At 35.5% G+C, this 17,790-nt stretch overlaps 2 long non-coding RNA genes across 5 annotated transcripts; one reads left to right on the top strand and one right to left on the bottom strand.

Annotated features, from left to right (window-relative positions):
- Nucleotides 1–1,990: 1,990 nt before the first annotated feature.
- On the bottom strand, nt 1,991–7,628 carry LOC125804602 (uncharacterized). Of its 3 annotated transcripts, none has more exons than XR_007440725.1 (4): nt 7,394–7,628; nt 4,816–4,924; nt 3,214–3,327; nt 1,991–2,167 (listed from the first exon to the last, which is right to left on the bottom strand). It is a non-coding gene; the product is annotated as an uncharacterized LOC125804602 (long non-coding RNA). The 3 variants fall into 3 exon arrangements; XR_007440724.1 differs by lacking the exon at nt 7,394–7,628 and adding an exon at nt 6,567–6,683 and having other exon boundaries at nt 1,991–2,170; XR_007440723.1 differs by lacking the exon at nt 7,394–7,628 and adding an exon at nt 6,567–6,683.
- Nucleotides 7,224–12,516, top strand: LOC125804601 (uncharacterized). 2 transcript variants are annotated; one of them, XR_007440721.1, is made up of 3 exons: nt 7,224–7,338; nt 9,581–9,694; nt 12,352–12,516. It is a non-coding gene; the product is annotated as an uncharacterized LOC125804601 (long non-coding RNA). The 2 variants fall into 2 exon arrangements; XR_007440722.1 differs by having other exon boundaries at nt 12,349–12,516.
- The last annotated feature ends 5,274 nt before the right edge of the window (nt 12,517–17,790 follow it).

The raw sequence follows: 17,790 nt of genomic DNA, 5'->3' as shown, positions 1-17,790 counted from the left end.
CATGGTGCAAAAATTCAAGCAGTTTAGCTTGCTTTGATGGCTTGTGATCATCCGTCTTTCTCTTGATTATTATATTCTAGAGGTTTTTAAGGTTTAAGGTTTTTTTCAGAGCTGTGTCAATATGTGATGTAAATGGGTTCATAATACAATAATTTGGACCTAACTAGTTGTAAATAAGCACTTAGCAAAGGCTTTACTCAGAAGTACTTACAAAACATTTACGAAAGCTGTGCAACCTAGACCAGGGCTTTGGCTTGGCTGCTGTAGAACCTCTTTTAGTTGTTCAGTGACTCCTATGTTGCTTGACATCTTGACAAAACTTTCTAAGTTTTAGTTTTAGTTTTTCTGTTTGAAGTACATCGTCTTGCAGCGCCTCTTTGTATGTTCCTCCACCCGCTATCTTGCAATTTAAACAATATTTAAAAAATGCTAAAAAAAGAAACATCCTACCAAATGATACTGCCACCCCCATGGTTCACTGTTGGGATTATGTTTGTGTCGGAATGGACAATGTTAGAGTTGCCTCAATTTAAATGTAATTTTCAGAGCCACTTGTATGTTCCTTGGCGTGTTTTACTACATAAATGGTTTCTTTCTAGCCCAATTCGCATGCAGACTACTTTTCATGCAGAGTTTTTGATGTATTATTTACTGGTACATCTTCCCTCCTGTCTCTGCCACTGAACTGTAGAACTTCTTCAAAGTGAGTATTGACCTCTCTGTGGCTTCTCTCACGAGCACATTTGGTAACGCTTTATAATACAGCCCGCGTTTTAGAGGGTAAGTACCCATTACTTACGGTGTAAGTTCTCTGTATGTACCCTTTACTTACGGTGTAAATTCTCTGTATGAACCAGGGTACATTCAACATACTTACCGGGTCCTACAGGTACTTAACTGTAAGTATAAATAAAGAACACAGAAAGAACCAGGAACAAGAGAGTAACAACTGGGTAACTTTCTGACACTTACCGTGTACTTTACCAAAACATATGGTATAACGTTTCTGTATTTATCAGTTTATTTAAAAAACTTATGGGGTTCTCCTAGTACTTAAATGTAGGTACAAATTAATTACCAGGAACAACAGTATAAAAAACTGGATATGTCATTGCCTGCACTTTCCCTAAATTTCTGGTGCAATATTAATGTATGTATATATATGTGTGTCTTATTTAAACATTTTGTTCATGATAGTTATAAAGGTTTCATTCCAGTCATACCCAAGGGACTTATCATTCTAATATATTTTATTAGTTTGAATAAAAAGATAATGCTGAGATTTCAAAGGGAATTTATTTTTTAATACACAGAAAACACAAGGTTTTATTTTAATGGATAATGGTGGATAGGTTTCCATCTTCAGTCCTTTTCTGCTCGACTCTTCTCACCGTTGTTGCCTTTGTCTTGCTCCTGGAGTCCTGGTGCACACCTTGTCCTGTAAAGCTGCTTTTTATAACCCCTGTTCTAAAAAGAACTTTAAACCCACACTTCACCGAGTTCTACTGTTCTTACTCTGAAAGTATGCAGTACTTACTCTGTAAGTACTCAGAAACAACAGAGAGCGGGCTGTATTATGTAGTGTGCAGTGTTCTGCAGTTCTTACTCTGTAAGTACCCAGTAAGTACTCAGAAACAACAGAGAGCGGGCTGTATTATGTAGTGTGCAGTGTTCTGCAGTTCTTACTCTGTAAGTACCCAGTAAGTACTCAGAAACAACAGAGAGCGGGCTGTATTATGTAGTGTGCAGTGTTCTGCAGTTCTTACTCTGTAAGTACCCAGTAAGTACTCAGAAACAACAGAGAGCGGGCTGTATTATGTAGTGTGCAGTGTTCTGCAGTTCTTACTCTGTAAGTACCCAGTAAGTACTCAGAAACAACAGAGAGCAGGCTGTATTATGTAGTGTGCAGTGTTCTGCAGTTCTTACTCTGTAAGTACATACCACTGAGACCAATTTTTTGTTAAATCTTAATAAAAGCAAAAACAATCTGTACAACAATACATAACATTAAACTTATTTATTTATTTATTTACAATCATCATTGATTATATGTTTCTTTTAGGTAAAATGTTATATTTTTTGTTCTTCTTGATCTTCTTCTTCTTGTGCTTTTCCTTTTTTTCGTCTATCAGAAAGCAGGATGCGGAATCTTCTGCCCCTCTCCATCCTGCTTTTGTCCATAAGAAAAAAAAAATGAATAAGTTTACTTTTTAGATGCAATTATATGTATCATTAATTTCAAAGCATGTCACACAAGTTTTTAGCCTTTAGCAAATACTCATTGTGCATTTATAAAGTATATATATATATATATATATATATATATATATATATATATATATATATATATATATATATATATATATATATATATATAAACATACAGTTGGAAGTTTACATACACTCATGGACACAAATATCATGGAAATGTTTGCAAATACAGATTTACACATGAGTGATCACAAAAATTATGCAAGATAGTTTTGTCACTGGATCAGAAATAATTTAATTAATCAACTGGCCAATAGGAAAGTTATAATAGCATCATGCTTTTTGGCAGTTTTTTTTTGGCAATAGATACATTAAAAAAGGTAAAGGGAAAATGAAGAGAGTAGGAAAGCTCAGAATTCTGCGGCTGAACCTAAAACTATCAGCTACACTGCTGGAATAAGCAAGGCAACTTTTTAACACTCTGGCCTCAAACATACAGGAAACGTGTATTGTGCTTAAAAGTTGTATCTGTGCAAGGAAACCAACAAATTTAGCGACATCTACTACTTCAGCCAAGAATGATCAAAACTACAACCACACAGACACACGCAAAGGCAATGTGTTGACACGTCTCAGAAGTATAAACTTATATATGTATATACTACGTCTTGTCTCTTGAACCCAATATTGTGAGATGAGTATCTCGTCACACCTTTTGTGAGCAGTGAACACTGCACATACACATTCAGTGTGAAACAGCTTAGCATGGAGCAGCAGCAAAGATGCATTAGTTAACAGCTGTAGTAATTATCTGGCTAATATATCAGATTAATCTGACCACAAACAAACTGCTCCAGACCACAGGGCACCTAAAGAGGACTTGTGATTAGGAAGGTGTTGATAATGTTATGCTTGATCTGTGTATTTCTGCAACTGAAAGTGAGAGAGAATTTAAACGATTTAAACAATAATTTACACATGCACATGGAGACACACACACACCTGAAGGACCTGCAGCCATGTCAGGAACAGATGTTAATTTGTCCACATGTTCCTTCAAAACTGTGCATTCATCATGTAGGAATTTGATTTCCACCTTTAGCTTTGCCACCTCAACTAAAAACAAAAACAAAAGAAAGTACAACATGTTAAGAGTGTAAAACCTTGTGCTGCTTGAGAAAATGTTTTAGGCTAATGGATTAATAAAAGAGTCACACCCCTAATGTATGTATCAAGTTTGCTTTAGTTTAATAAATGGTTTCATTTATAATTACATATAAATTATACAGATGCAGTTAGTCACATTTAAGGGGGAGGGGGGATCACTGTTTGTAAAATGCCTGGATGATGGGGCAAAAATATATACAGTGCCTCAAATAGGGCAGTGCAACAAGATGATATGTTTCATTATGACAATAATGTCTATTGTTTAGTATTAAGGTCTATCATCTATATCGTTGCAAAATACAACTTATTTTTTTGTTGCCTGGGTGATGCACCAAGGCTAATAGGATAGAAATGGGATAATAGGACAGCCCTACATCAGGATAGAAATGTTTGATCAAATTGCAAGGCCCTACCTCCGAGTACTATTCAACCCCCTACAGATTTTGCAAGTTAAACAGTCACAATTAACATATAATCGTGAAATATGGCCTATACGTGGCCCTGGACATGTTAAATACACTGTAGCAAAAAAATTATTCTCTGTTAAATTCATTTTTGAAACATTTTGAAAAGTTAAAAATGGTCAATTATTATCCAACAATTCAAACCACCAGAATTATGTGTGGTTCCCTCAAGTTTTAAAATGTATTTGAGCTATTACAAACAACGAGCTTCACATGCTTGGATTAATTTTTTTTCTGACTACAAAAGCCCCTCCCTAAACAAAATAACAGCACTCATACATGGTAAGCATGGAAAACACTTGTCACAGATAAAACCTTGGAGGGTCACAAGGCTGGCAAGGGCTATAAAACCCTTTCAATGAGTTGGGCCTTTATGTCTTTGCTGTCGGGAGCATCATCCAGAAGTGGAAGGATTATGTAGCTACTTTTAACCTTACATGCCCTGGACAGCCTTTCAAAGTTTCCTCCTGTGCAGAGATCAGTCTTGTCTAAATGGTCATGGCTAGCTAATGGTGGTGGGGACATTGGTTTCAAAAAATACCATAAGTAATGAATTACATCACAATAGTTCCAAGCAAAATACTTAACATAAAGTCTTATAGTGACAATATATGTAATGGACTACCTTAGAAGGGAAACTAGTCAAGCATGTTCGTATAGATATCTATCCAAAGCCAAAACTATTAATACATTACCTTTAACCTTTTGATGCGCAACACAGGTTTACAATAAATTAATTTAAATTTAAATTAATTTAATCATTCAGTATTCAGTATTTTGGATCATAGTGCATCCTTATTTTATTTTGTATTTTCTTACTTTTTTAATAAAAGATCTTTTTGTATCACTACTCCTCTAATGTGCAACATGGGTCAAAAATGGCCAGCAAGATATATCATAGAACCCATAGAAATCACAGCAGATGTATAATATTCGGTTGCTGCATTTCAATTTATATAATATCCACTGTCACCTTGGCTGCTTGACCTGCTTCTTTCTTGTCTTGATGCTTCATCCTTGGTCACACCTGTCTCTTCATTGTCCACATATTTTTGAGGAAGAAGTCTTTTTGGTCTTTCCATCTTAGGGCACAGAGTAAAAATGTTCATGAAATTTGTAAATGAAAACAAAAAATATACTGTTTTGTCAAAAACCTATTTAACATTCATTTTTTTGTTGTTGTGCAGTAATTTTGTAGATCATAGATATGAGACTGTATAAACATACATAGTTTGAATCAGAACTGAAAATAATTATTGAATTAAATTATTATTAACACTACATTTTTTGTTGTTGATACTTATGTGTACTAAATAAGGGTATGTTGTTTGACGGTTGTGTATTATTATTAATATTAGTGCATATTTCATATTGTAAGACTGCACCCTTAACTTTAATATTAGTTAGGATGTCTGAATCATTAATTGAAAATACTTTTATTTAGAAATGTATGTAACTTTATTAAATAATTAAATAAATGTTGGATGAACGAACTATTTTACAAAAAATGTTTGATTAAATAAATTTTACAATAATAAAGATGTGTAAAATAAAGAGCAGTGCATTTATAAAAAAGAGAAGCTCAAAAATGGTAGTATATTAAAATTATTATAAAACACAATACATTAATAAGTATGAAATACACAAAGTTAAATTACTGCATTAATATGTGAATGATAATTTGTTATAATAATAGTAGGAAACATTGTGTTTTTCTGAACATATTTTCTGCAGACTAAACATAACAATACAATATTTAAATGTAATTTGATATTATGTTAAAAATCCATCAGGTCTAGTGCATTTCATATACTGTAATGTTACAAAACAATCCAAATAAGCCAATATTTAAAATAATAAACTGAATGAAGGAAAGGTTGAAATTAAATAATCCCTGATTATCTACACATAAATGAATTGCAAACCAAATTAACCAGCTGAGGATCTAACAATCATGGCTGGGTTTAAGATCATTAAGTCTGATGTTCTTAATGTTAAGATGCTTTTGGAAAACAGATCATTATAAGTTCTATATACCATAACTGTAAATATTAAAAAGAAAATCCTGCATAAACATGACCTAGACGTATTGTTAAACTATCAATTAATATGTAATTATTAAGTATTAATGAGTAGAGCAGACCATCATGGATCAATATTAATAATAATAATAATAATAATAATAATAATAATAATAATAATAATAATAATATTACTCTACTAACATTACTAACTATGAAACTTTTTAATGGATTCAAAGGGTGCATTTTCCGATCCTATGGCCGTCACAAAAAAAATAGCTTTATATTTTGCTTCTTGTTTGAGCAGACCGCTCTATTGGACATTCTCAGTACCACCTTAAATTGCGCAACATACTTTCTATTCCTGCAGCAATATTTAAGGTGGAATGGGGGAAAATGATGCGCCACTTAAGGTGTAACAGGGTATTTGAACAAAAAAAAAACTCACGACAGCCTTGTTATTTTCTTTGAAGTAATTTTGTTATGAACCCTATAGCTTCAGTTAACCTAGCTATCACTACAAATCCATGCTGTCGGGAGCAGAGCAAAAAACGTTGCTGAGGAGCTGTGTGTTGACCAGCTAGAGGATTTATAATTTAAACTAGTTAAGCTAAGATTGGTAACATCTATGTATGTTGACTTAAAATCAATAAACCCTATTATGCATATCAATATTAATGTATCATATCATATTCCACCTTACCTCGCTCCATGCTTAACAGCCAGTGTTGTAGTACAAACAGTTAACCAAGTGAACTAAGTTTAAATTCTCAGTACTCCACCTACTGGAAGGGAGGTTTAGCAATACTGCTAGCTTGTAATGCTTTCAAATTTTTTTGTCGCAAACCAATTCCAAGGTACCTATAACTAGTCTACAAAGTAAATAAAATAACAGTAAAACAGAAAAAAACATTTTCTAAATAAATAATTAGTAAAATAAATACAAAAAATGTTGACCCATCTTGACAATATCACTTAATTAAGTATTGGGTTTGATCATTTGAACAAGGCATAAAATGAAATTATATTAATAATAATATTATTACAGTAATCATAATAAAAACGTATTATTATTATTATTATTATTATTTTATATTTAACTATATATATATATATTATTATATATTCAAATTTTGTTTTATTTAAAAGGGTATAAGTGCTTTGATATGCTATATTATTGTTATGTTTGTCACATTTAATCGTCTTAAAATTACAATAATATTGTTTTTCGTAATAATGTATTTGACAAAACATCGTCCACAAAAATGTTATTATGAAACACATATGCATGTATTACTTTTTGTTTGACAGCAACAAATTAAAAGAAAATATATTATGGCCAATTAGACATTTACGAGAGTAAATGTGAATGCAGCAGGAAATGACGTCAGGACCGCAGGAGTTGTTTGGAAAACTGAGTGGCACAAAGCGAGGGAGCCAGCAGCCGTGAAAAAAGGAGACACGAAAGGAAAAAGGTAAAATCAGTTTAGGTTAACTATCTATCATTGACATGAGTAAAGCGTTACTTACTGGAATTATATCGCGGTCACGCCATCTGCACTTAGAAAACGCTCGGTCGCGCTATCTACACCGAGAACTGGAGTGCGCGTCTAAGCCGTGTATTACGGTAGCCGCGTGCACAGCGCACCCGGAGGAGCAGAGACTGGCGCTTCTCGTGCAGAGACTTAAAATGGAACAGAGACTAGTTTTACACCCAAATAAACATGATTTAATGAGGGATAATCCACAAATATACACCAGAAAGACCACTGCTTATCTGTAGAGCAGTGTAACGTTTTGGAAAAAGAGCTATTAAATAAGCAAATCAAATTAATATCATATCACAGCACTAAATTCTTAGTGATCTTTTTCTCATATATCCCAGATAAATGTTTGAAGTGATATTACCGTATCATTTTGGAGTAATTTGATACCAAAAATGTCCATTCGTTTTTTTTTTAAAGATATTTCGGGGCTATAAAACCAAAAAAAAAATCTAATTGTTATCATATTAGACAATGAAATCCGTGAAGAAGACATTCCATACTGTTAATGTTATTCATGTCAAGTGATATTACTGTAAATTTTTAGAGTAAAATATATTTAGAGAAAAATATCTAATCTAATCAAATTGTTATCCAATGCTACCAAGACAGCCTTAAAGAACACATTCCATACTAATAATGACATGAATAACAAAGAATATTACTGTATCATTTTGGAGTAATTGGATACCAAACTTAAGAAAAAATGTCCAATAGCTTTAGCATAAACCACATTTCAAAGTCCTATAAAACCAGCAAATCAAATGGTTATCCAATGCTACCAAGACAGCCTTAAAGAAAACATTCCATACTAATAATAGATTGAGTAACAAAGAATATTACTGTATCATTTTGGAGTAATTGGATACCCAACTTAGGAAAAATGTCTATTCGGTTGTACTTAAACCACATTTCGGAGTCCTATAAAACCAGCAAATCAAATGGTTATCCAATGACACTCAGACAGTCTTGAAGAACACATTCCATACATTCCATTAATGGCATGAGTAACAAAGGATATTACTGTATCATTTTGGAGTAATTGAATACCAAACTTAGGAAAAATGTCTGTTCGCTTTTGCATAAACCACATTTCAAAGTCCTATAATACCAGCAAATCAAATTGTTATTCAAGGCACCAGAACAGTCTTGAAGAACACATTCCATGGAATGTGTTCTTTAAGACTGTCTTGGTGGTATTGGATAACATTTTGATTTTTTGGTTTTATAGGACTCCGAAATCCTTCCACTTCTGGATGATGCTCCCGACAGCAAAGACATAAAGGCCCAACTCATTGAAAGGGTTTTATAGCCCTTGCCAGCCTTGTGACCCTCCAGGGTTTTATCTGTGACAAGTGTTTTCCATGCTTACCATGTATGAGTGCTGTTCTTTTGTTTAGGGAGGGGCTTTTGTAGTCAGAAAAAAAATTAATCCAAGCATGTGAAGCTCATTTTTTGTAATAGCTCAAATACATTTTAAAACTTGAGGGAACCACACAGAATTCTGGTGGTTTGAATTGTTGGATAATAATTGACCATTTTTAACTTTTCAAAATGTTTCAAAATGAATTTAACAGAGAATATTTTTTTTGCTACAGTGTATTTAACATGTCCAGGGCCACGTATAGGCCATATTTCACGATTATATGTTAATTGTGACTGTTTAACTTGCAAAATCTGTAGGGGGTTGAATAGTACTCGGAGGTAGGGCCTTGCAATTTGATCAAACATTTCTATCCTGATGTAGGGCTGTCCTATTATCCCATTTCTATCCTATTAGCCTTGGTGCATCACCCAGGCAACAAAAAAATAAGTTGTATTTTGCAACGATATAGATGATAGACCTTAATACTAAACAATAGACATTTTTTTATTGTCATAATGAAACATATCATCTTGTTGCACTGCCCTATTTGAGGCACTGTATATATTTTTGCCCCATCATCCAGGCATTTTACAAACAGTGATCCCCCCTCCCCCTTAAATGTGACTAACTGCATCTGTATAATTTATATGTAATTATAAATGAAACCATTTATTAAACTAAAGCAAACTTGATACATACATTAGGGGTGTGACTCTTTTATTAATCCATTAGCCTAAAACATTTTCTCAAGCAGCACAAGGTTTTACACTCTTAACATGTTGTACTTTCTTTTGTTTTTGTTTTTAGTTGAGGTGGCAAAGCTAAAGGTGGAAATCAAATTCCTACATGATGAATGCACAGTTTTGAAGGAACATGTGGACAAATTAACATCTGTTCCTGACATGGCTGCAGGTCCTTCAGGTGTGTGTGTGTCTCCGTGTGCATGTGTAAATTATTGTTTAAATCGTTTAAATTCTCTCTCACTTTCAGTTGCAGAAATACACAGATCAAGCATAACATTATCAACACCTTCCTAATCACAAGTCCTCTTTAGGTGCCCTGTGGTCTGGAGCAGTTTGTTTGTGGTCAGATTAATCTGATATATTAGCCAGATAATTACTACAGCTGTTAACTAATGCATCTTTGCTGCTGCTCCATGCTAAGCTGTTTCACACTGAATGTGTATGTGCAGTGTTCACTGCTCACAAAAGGTGTGACGAGATACTCATCTCACAATATTGGGTTCAAGAGACAAGACGTAGTATATACATATATAAGTTTATACCTCTGAGACGTGTCAACACATTGCCTTTGCGTGTGTCTGTGTGGTTGTAGTTTTGATCATTCTTGGCTGAAGTAGTAGATGTCGCTAAATTTGTTGGTTTCCTTGCACAGATACAACTTTTAAGCACAATACACGTTTCCTGTATGTTTGAGGCCAGAGTGTTAAAAAGTTGCCTTGCTTATTCCAGCAGTGTAGCTGATAGTTTTAGGTTCAGCCGCAGAATTCTGAGCTTTCCTACTCTCTTCATTTTCCCTTTACCTTTTTTAATGTATCTATTGCCAAAAAAAACTGCCAAAAAGCATGATGCTATTATAACTTTCCTATTGGCCAGTTGATTAATTAAATTATTTCTGATCCAGTGACAAAACTATCTTGCATAATTTTTGTGATCACTCATGTGTAAATCTGTATTTGCAAACATTTCCATGACATTTGTGTCCATGAGTGTATGTAAACTTCCAACTGTATGTTTATATATATATATATATATATATATATATATATATATATATATATATATATATATATATACAGTGAGTCCAAGAAGTATTTGATCCCTTGCTGATTTTCTTCGTTGGCCCACTAATAAAGACATGATCATTCTATACTTTTAATGGTAGATGTATTCTTACATGGAGAGACAGAATATTAAAAAGAAAATCCAGAAAAGAAATCTAAGGAATATATATTAATTGATTTGTATTTCATGGAGTGAAATAAGTATTTGATCCCTTAGTATTCATTAGCAGTTCTGGCTTTTACAGACCAGTTAGACACTCCCAATCAACTTGTTACCTGACCTGAAGCCACCTGTTCTCCCTAATCACTTGTGTGAAAAACACCTGTCCACAGAATCAGACAGATCACACAGATTTCAAGTCTCCAACATGGGTAAAACCAAAGAGCTGTCACAGGACCTCAGAGTCAGAATTGTTGACCTTCACAAAGCTGGAAAGGGCTACAAAAAGATTAGTAAGGTGTTGGATGTGAAAGTAACAACTATTGGTGCAATTATCAGAAAGTTTAAAGAGTATAACATGACAATCAACAGACCTCGGCCCGGTGCTCCAAAGAAGATTTCGCCTCGTGGGGTGGCAATGATGCTGAGAACGGTCGGGAATTGTCCTGCAACCACTCGGCAGGAGTTAGCAAATGACCTGAAGGCAGCTGGGACCACAGTTTGCAAGGAAACAATTGGCAACACTTTGCGCAACAATGGATTCACATCCTGCAGTGCCCGAAAGGTACCCCTGCTGAAGAGAGCACATGTGGAGGCGCGCCTCAAGTATGCCAATGATCATTTGAAAGATGAACCAAGTTATTTGGAGAAGGTTTTGTGGTCAGACGAGACCAAAATTGAACTTTTTGGCCTCAACTCCACCCGCCATGTGTGGAGGAAGAAAAATGCTGCCTATGACCCCAAGAACACTGTGCCCACCGTCAAGCATGGAGGTGGAAGCATAATGTTTTGGGGGTGTTTCTCTGCCAAGGGTACAGGGCTACTTCACCGCATCACTGGGAAGATGGATGGAGCCATGTACCGCACAATCCTGAGGGACAACCTCCTCTCCTCTGCCAGGGATCTGAAAATGGGCCGTGGTTGGGTCTTCCAACATGATAACGACCCTAAACATACAGCAAAGGCAACAAAGGATTGGCTCAAGAAAAATCACATTAAGGTCATGGAGTGGCCCAGCCAGTCGCCAGACCTCAATCCGATCGAAAATCTATGGAGGGAGCTGAAGGTCAGAGTTGCCAAGCGACAGCCCACCAACCTTCATGATTTAGAGAGGATCTGCAAAGAAGAGTGGGACAAAATTCCCCCTGGTGTGTGTGCTAAACTTGTGGTTAACTACAACAAACGTCTCACCGCTGTGCTTGCAAACAAAGGCTTTGCCACTAAGTATTGAGTGTGTTTGGCAAGAGGGATCAAATACTTATTTTCCTCATTGAAATACAAATTAATTAAAATATATTCTTTAAAATTATATTCTGGATTTTTGTCTTGATATTCTGTCTCTCCATGTTAGAATATATCTACTATTAAAAGTGCAGAAGGATAGTGTCTTTATTAGTGGGCCAACGAAGAAAATCAGCAAGGGATCAAATACTTCTTGGACTCACTGTATATATATATATATATATATATATATATATATATATACTTTATAAATGCACAATGAGTATTTGCTAAAGGCTAAAAACTTGTGTGACATGCTTTGAAATTAATGATACATATAATTGCATCTAAAAAGTAAACTTATTCTTTTTTTTTTCTTATGGACAAAAGCAGGATGGAGAGGGGCAGAAGATTCCGCATCCTGCTTTCTGATAGACGAAAAAAAGGAAAAGCACAAGAAGAAGAAGATCAAGAAGAACAAAAAATATAACATTTTACCTAAAAGAAACATATAATCAATGATGATTGTAAATAAATAAATAAATAAGTTTAATGTTATGTATTGTTGTACAGATTGTTTTTGCTTTTATTAAGATTTAACAAAAAATTGGTCTCAGTGGTATGTACTTACAGAGTAAGAACTGCAGAACACTGCACACTACATAATACAGCCTGCTCTCTGTTGTTTCTGAGTACTTACTGGGTACTTACAGAGTAAGAACTGCAGAACACTGCACACTACATAATACAGCCCGCTCTCTGTTGTTTCTGAGTACTTACTGGGTACTTACAGAGTAAGAACTGCAGAACACTGCACACTACATAATACAGCCCGCTCTCTGTTGTTTCTGAGTACTTACTGGGTACTTACAGAGTAAGAACTGCAGAACACTGCACACTACATAATACAGCCCGCTCTCTGTTGTTTCTGAGTACTTACTGGGTACTTACAGAGTAAGAACTGCAGAACACTGCACACTACATAATACAGCCCGCTCTCTGTTGTTTCTGAGTACTTACTGGGTACTTACAGAGTAAGAACTGCAGAACACTGCACACTACATAATACAGCCCGCTCTCTGTTGTTTCTGAGTACTTACTGGGTACTTACAGAGTAAGAACAGCAGAACACTGCACACTACATAATACAGCCCGCTCTCTGTTGTTTCTGAGTACTTACTGGGTACTTACAGAGTAAGAACTGCAGAACACTGCACACTACATAATACAGCCCGCTCTCTGTTGTTTCTGAGTACTTACAGAGTAAGTACTGCATACTTTCAGAGTAAGAACAGTAGAACTCGGTGAAGTGTGGGTTTAAAGTTCTTTTTAGAACAGGGGTTATAAAAAGCAGCTTTACAGGACAAGGTGTGCACCAGGACTCCAGGAGCAAGACAAAGGCAACAACGGTGAGAAGAGTCGAGCAGAAAAGGACTGAAGATGGAAACCTATCCACCATTATCCATTAAAATAAAACCTTGTGTTTTCTGTGTATTAAAAAATAAATTCCCTTTGAAATCTCAGCATTATCTTTTTATTCAAACTAATAAAATATATTAGAATGATAAGTCCCTTGGGTATGACTGGAATGAAACCTTTATAACTATCATGAACAAAATGTTTAAATAAGACACACATATATATACATACATTAATATTGCACCAGAAATTTAGGGAAAGTGCAGGCAATGACATATCCAGTTTTTTTATACTGTTGTTCCTGGTAATTAATTTGTACCTACATTTAAGTACTAGGAGAACCACATAAGTATTTTAAATAAACTGATAAATACAGAAACGTTATACCATATGTTTTGGTAAAGTACACGGTAAGTGTCAGAAAGTTACCCAGTTGTTACTCTCTTGTTCCTGGTTCTTTCTGTGTTCTTTATTTATACTTACAGTTAAGTACCTGTAGGACCCGGTAAGTATGTTGAATGTACCCTGGTTCATACAGAGAACTTACACCGTAAGTAAAGGGTACATACAGAGAACTTACACCGTAAGTAAAGGGTACATACAGAGAACTTACACCGTAAGTAATGGGTACTTACCCTCTAAAACGCGGGCTGTATTATAAAGCGTTACCGCACATTTCTTTCACTGAAGCTGCGTTTTGAAGGATAGTCTAATCTAGGCAGCGAATTGGGGCCTGATCCAGTTTTCCTTACAGTTGATCCAAAAGTGCGAACTGAAATCTCTTTCAGAGCTTGCTCTTGTGCATTTTTCTGTAATTTCTGTGGAGAAGTTTCTGGGTTTAATTATAAAAGCTTTGTTAGTTTCTGATTTACAGTCTGACCAGTGGTCCTGAATTAAAGTGCTCTTTTATTCAGAAAATGCTGTGCACTCTTAAGGAAAAATCTGTGTAATCTTGGAACAGTTTTTTTTCAGTTATTACTTAAAATATGGCAAGACACAAAATAGAACAATTGTTATTTGTGATATTTGTTATATATTTTGCATTAAAATACTCTAAATTGCTTTGTTTATCCTTTAACAATAGCAATATGCATCAAAAATAGGCAGAACTTCTATTTAATGAGTGGGTTTTTTTAACCTTTAACCCTCATATATGTCCAAGTCTGATGTACTTTAGTGCTTGGCTAATGCAGCCTGTGTATGGAATAGCAGGCTCTCATTAAAATGTTATGAATTGACAGTGTTTGGTCTATTTGGTCAGCTTGTGGCTTCGAGAGAAATTGGATGGTATTTTCTGTGTCCCTTGGAAGCTATAATTTTCTGAGATCAACCACCTCCTCTCACAGCAAAAATGAAACATTCCCAATGGGAGGTGAGCCTGCAACAGATGTTCACTCCCTCCACTGCTGGACGCTCATTTTCCATCCCAAAGAAACACTCTGAAAACAAGTACAATGACTAATTCTGAACAAAGGTTATGTGACTAGAGTGCAAATCATAAACGAGGAGTTTAAATCTGGTGTAAATCTAGTGTTTGATAAGCATCTAAATACATGGAATGAAATATGAAACATCAGTTTTAGCATCTGCTTCGTTTTTTATTTTGACTTTGTTGCTTGGAAACATGGATCATATGTCATCATGAATTTATTGGTGCTTATTGACCTCCATCTACCTTTTGTAGGGCCTGACTGGTCCTTTTGAATTGTGTGGAATTGTTGGCGATCATATTAACTACAATAATGACATCAGTTTGCATTGTTTTCCATGTAATTATTGAATGATCATCCTTAGCAATTGTTGCTTATACACACACAAACACAAACCTAAATCCAAACTGTGCATTTACAAAACACAGTATGCTAAATAAAATAACATTGCTGTTCTCATAAATGAGCTGCTTGTGCACCTTCACAGAATGAGTGTGCTTCTTAGCAGAAATAACTGACCTGTTCTCTCTGCTGAGAAGCACTTGAGTGCTGTGCTGTTAAAATAGCAATCTGCCAAAGTCAGAGCACACCTGACTCTTTTTTTTCCCATTTTCTCCCAATTTTAGATATCCAATTGTCCCACCCCTTTGTGCGTCCCCATCACCGGTGACGCCCGTGACCCTCGGAGGATGCGGACAAGCACACGCCTCCTCTGACACGTGTGAAGTCAATCACCCCTTTTTTCGAGCTGCTGCGGATGAATCATTGTCTGAGCAGCTAGCACGCTCAGAGGAAAGCACAGCAGCTAGGTTCCGATTCATCCACTCACAGACGCCTCGTGCCACCCAGCGCCACCTTAAGTGTGATGGGGAGAGAGTGCCATCTACCCACCCCAGAGGGAGCAGAGCCAATTTTGCTCACTCTAAGCAACGGCAGCTGATGGTAAAGCTGCATGAGCGGCCTCCCGCTCATAGTGGCAGCGCATTACTCGGCGACCACTCGGTGCCACAACTGACTCTTAAAGGGAATGGCGAGTGACACACTGATTGATTTATTTCAAGTTATACCCAAAACACACCCGTGATCAATTCAGAGAATTAATACCTGTCTTTTGCAGGCTGTTTTTTGTTTTTAATTTAATGCAATAATGAAAAATACTGCATGGCACAAGGAACTGAACAATGCTTGGAATCCACGCAGGTGCGTGGTGCATCTACATTAAGAATAATGGTTTTAAATTTGCAGTACTATACATCTGCCTGCTTACCTTTTGTGATTCAGAGTAGCGTTTAAATATCTTACAAAGTAGTAAGTACATTTTATCTGCAACTTATTCCTAATGTTTTTGACACTTAACTAAATTGGCATTGTTGAGGACATTGATGATTCTTTTCAATTGATGATCAGTCAATCTTAAACTTAAATGTATATTGCTATCTAATCAGTTACTTTATCATTTAATGTTGATCTGACTTTGACTTTAACAACTAGTTAGACTTTGAATTAGACTTTGTTCTTATTGTGCAGCCATAATACTCAATATTGTAACCCCAAACATTGCTGAGAAACTGGATTCTGAATTTAAAAGTAACAGTAAAATTTAATATTGCTCTACTGCCTGTATCACAAAAGCTTCAAGGAATATTTAATATATGATGACAGGATCTTTTCTGTCCAGACAATACAACCACTGATCATCTGATCTTCCTTAAAGGCACTGCCAGTGCAGAGAGTGTTTTGAATAGAAAGCGTGGAGAGGTTGTGAAAAGGACAATGCAATCACCTCAGCCAGCATATTAGAATGTGGGGAGGTGTAGAGCAGATGGAGCATAGCTTCAGTTCACACTTTGCGCCTACTGAGCTGATATCACTAACTGGATTTAGAAATCCATCCTGCATCGCAAATGTCACCTGAAGGACAAAAATGTCCACACACTTACACTCCATGCTCCAGCCCCCGCATGTCTCTCAGGATGACTGCAGAAGGTTGTAAGCTGAAGATGCCTAGAGCGTGGAAGTAGATCCCGATGGACGCTGGCAGGCCATTTTAAGGTTTAAAGATGCATAAAGATAAAAAAAAACCTTTACCAACCCACAGTCCCTCTTTCCACTAACGCACACTCATATTAAACCAATGAAGTGTAACAAAGCCAACAAAGGCAGCCTATATTTTTAGTAATAAGACGTTTCTTTGCTGATTTAATCGACCGCTCTGCTCAGATCCTTGTGGAGAATGGAGGAACAACTCGCAATTGTTATTAAAACATGTGGAGCTGGTTAGGAGGGAAAGAGGGGCATGAAAGTCTAAAATTGCAGAGGATTTGCAGAACATCTCATGATCAGCCAACATAAACCAAAATCAAATATCTCAAAATGGACTTTCTATCTTCTTAGTATGAGATTTTAGCTCTGTTCACACACACACATACACACACACACACACACAACACACACACACAAAGAGAAAGTATAAATAGCAGCAAAGAAAATGATGTGTATGACTGTAGTGCATGATATTATTTTTATCTTTACAGTCTTTATTGCGTTTCAAAAATGATTAAAATAATTATTTTTGAATTATTGCAGTTGCACATTCTCGATACACTTTGTGATAAATGTCAGTGGGATGCCTTGATCCTGACTATGCCCTGGGGACTTTTCTTATGCTAAATCTGCATTATTAGGAGTTTGAGGGGGATGAAGTGTACACAATGTATTTACATGTTCATAAATGTAAATTTATGACATAAAGGTATTGTTTTCTGTGTAACTACTATTTAGTAAGTTTTGCATTTTAAAATAAACTAAACAATTAATACATTATTTACGAAGGTTTTCACTAATTCCCCAATTTTAAGAATGTTCTTAGGTGCAATGTTAGGGTGTACTTTTGAACAAAAAAAACAATCTCTAATTTTATTTTGGGTTTGATTGCACAGTCATTGCACAGTCTAGAAAAACTGAAAATTAAAATGTATACATG

Source organism: Astyanax mexicanus, chromosome 9 (genome assembly GCF_023375975.1).
Source record: "Astyanax mexicanus isolate ESR-SI-001 chromosome 9, AstMex3_surface, whole genome shotgun sequence".
In the NCBI taxonomy this organism is placed as follows: domain Eukaryota; kingdom Metazoa; phylum Chordata; class Actinopteri; order Characiformes; family Acestrorhamphidae; genus Astyanax; species Astyanax mexicanus.
Note: the sequence above shows the minus strand (reverse complement) of the source record. Positions and strands in the feature narration are given on the sequence as shown.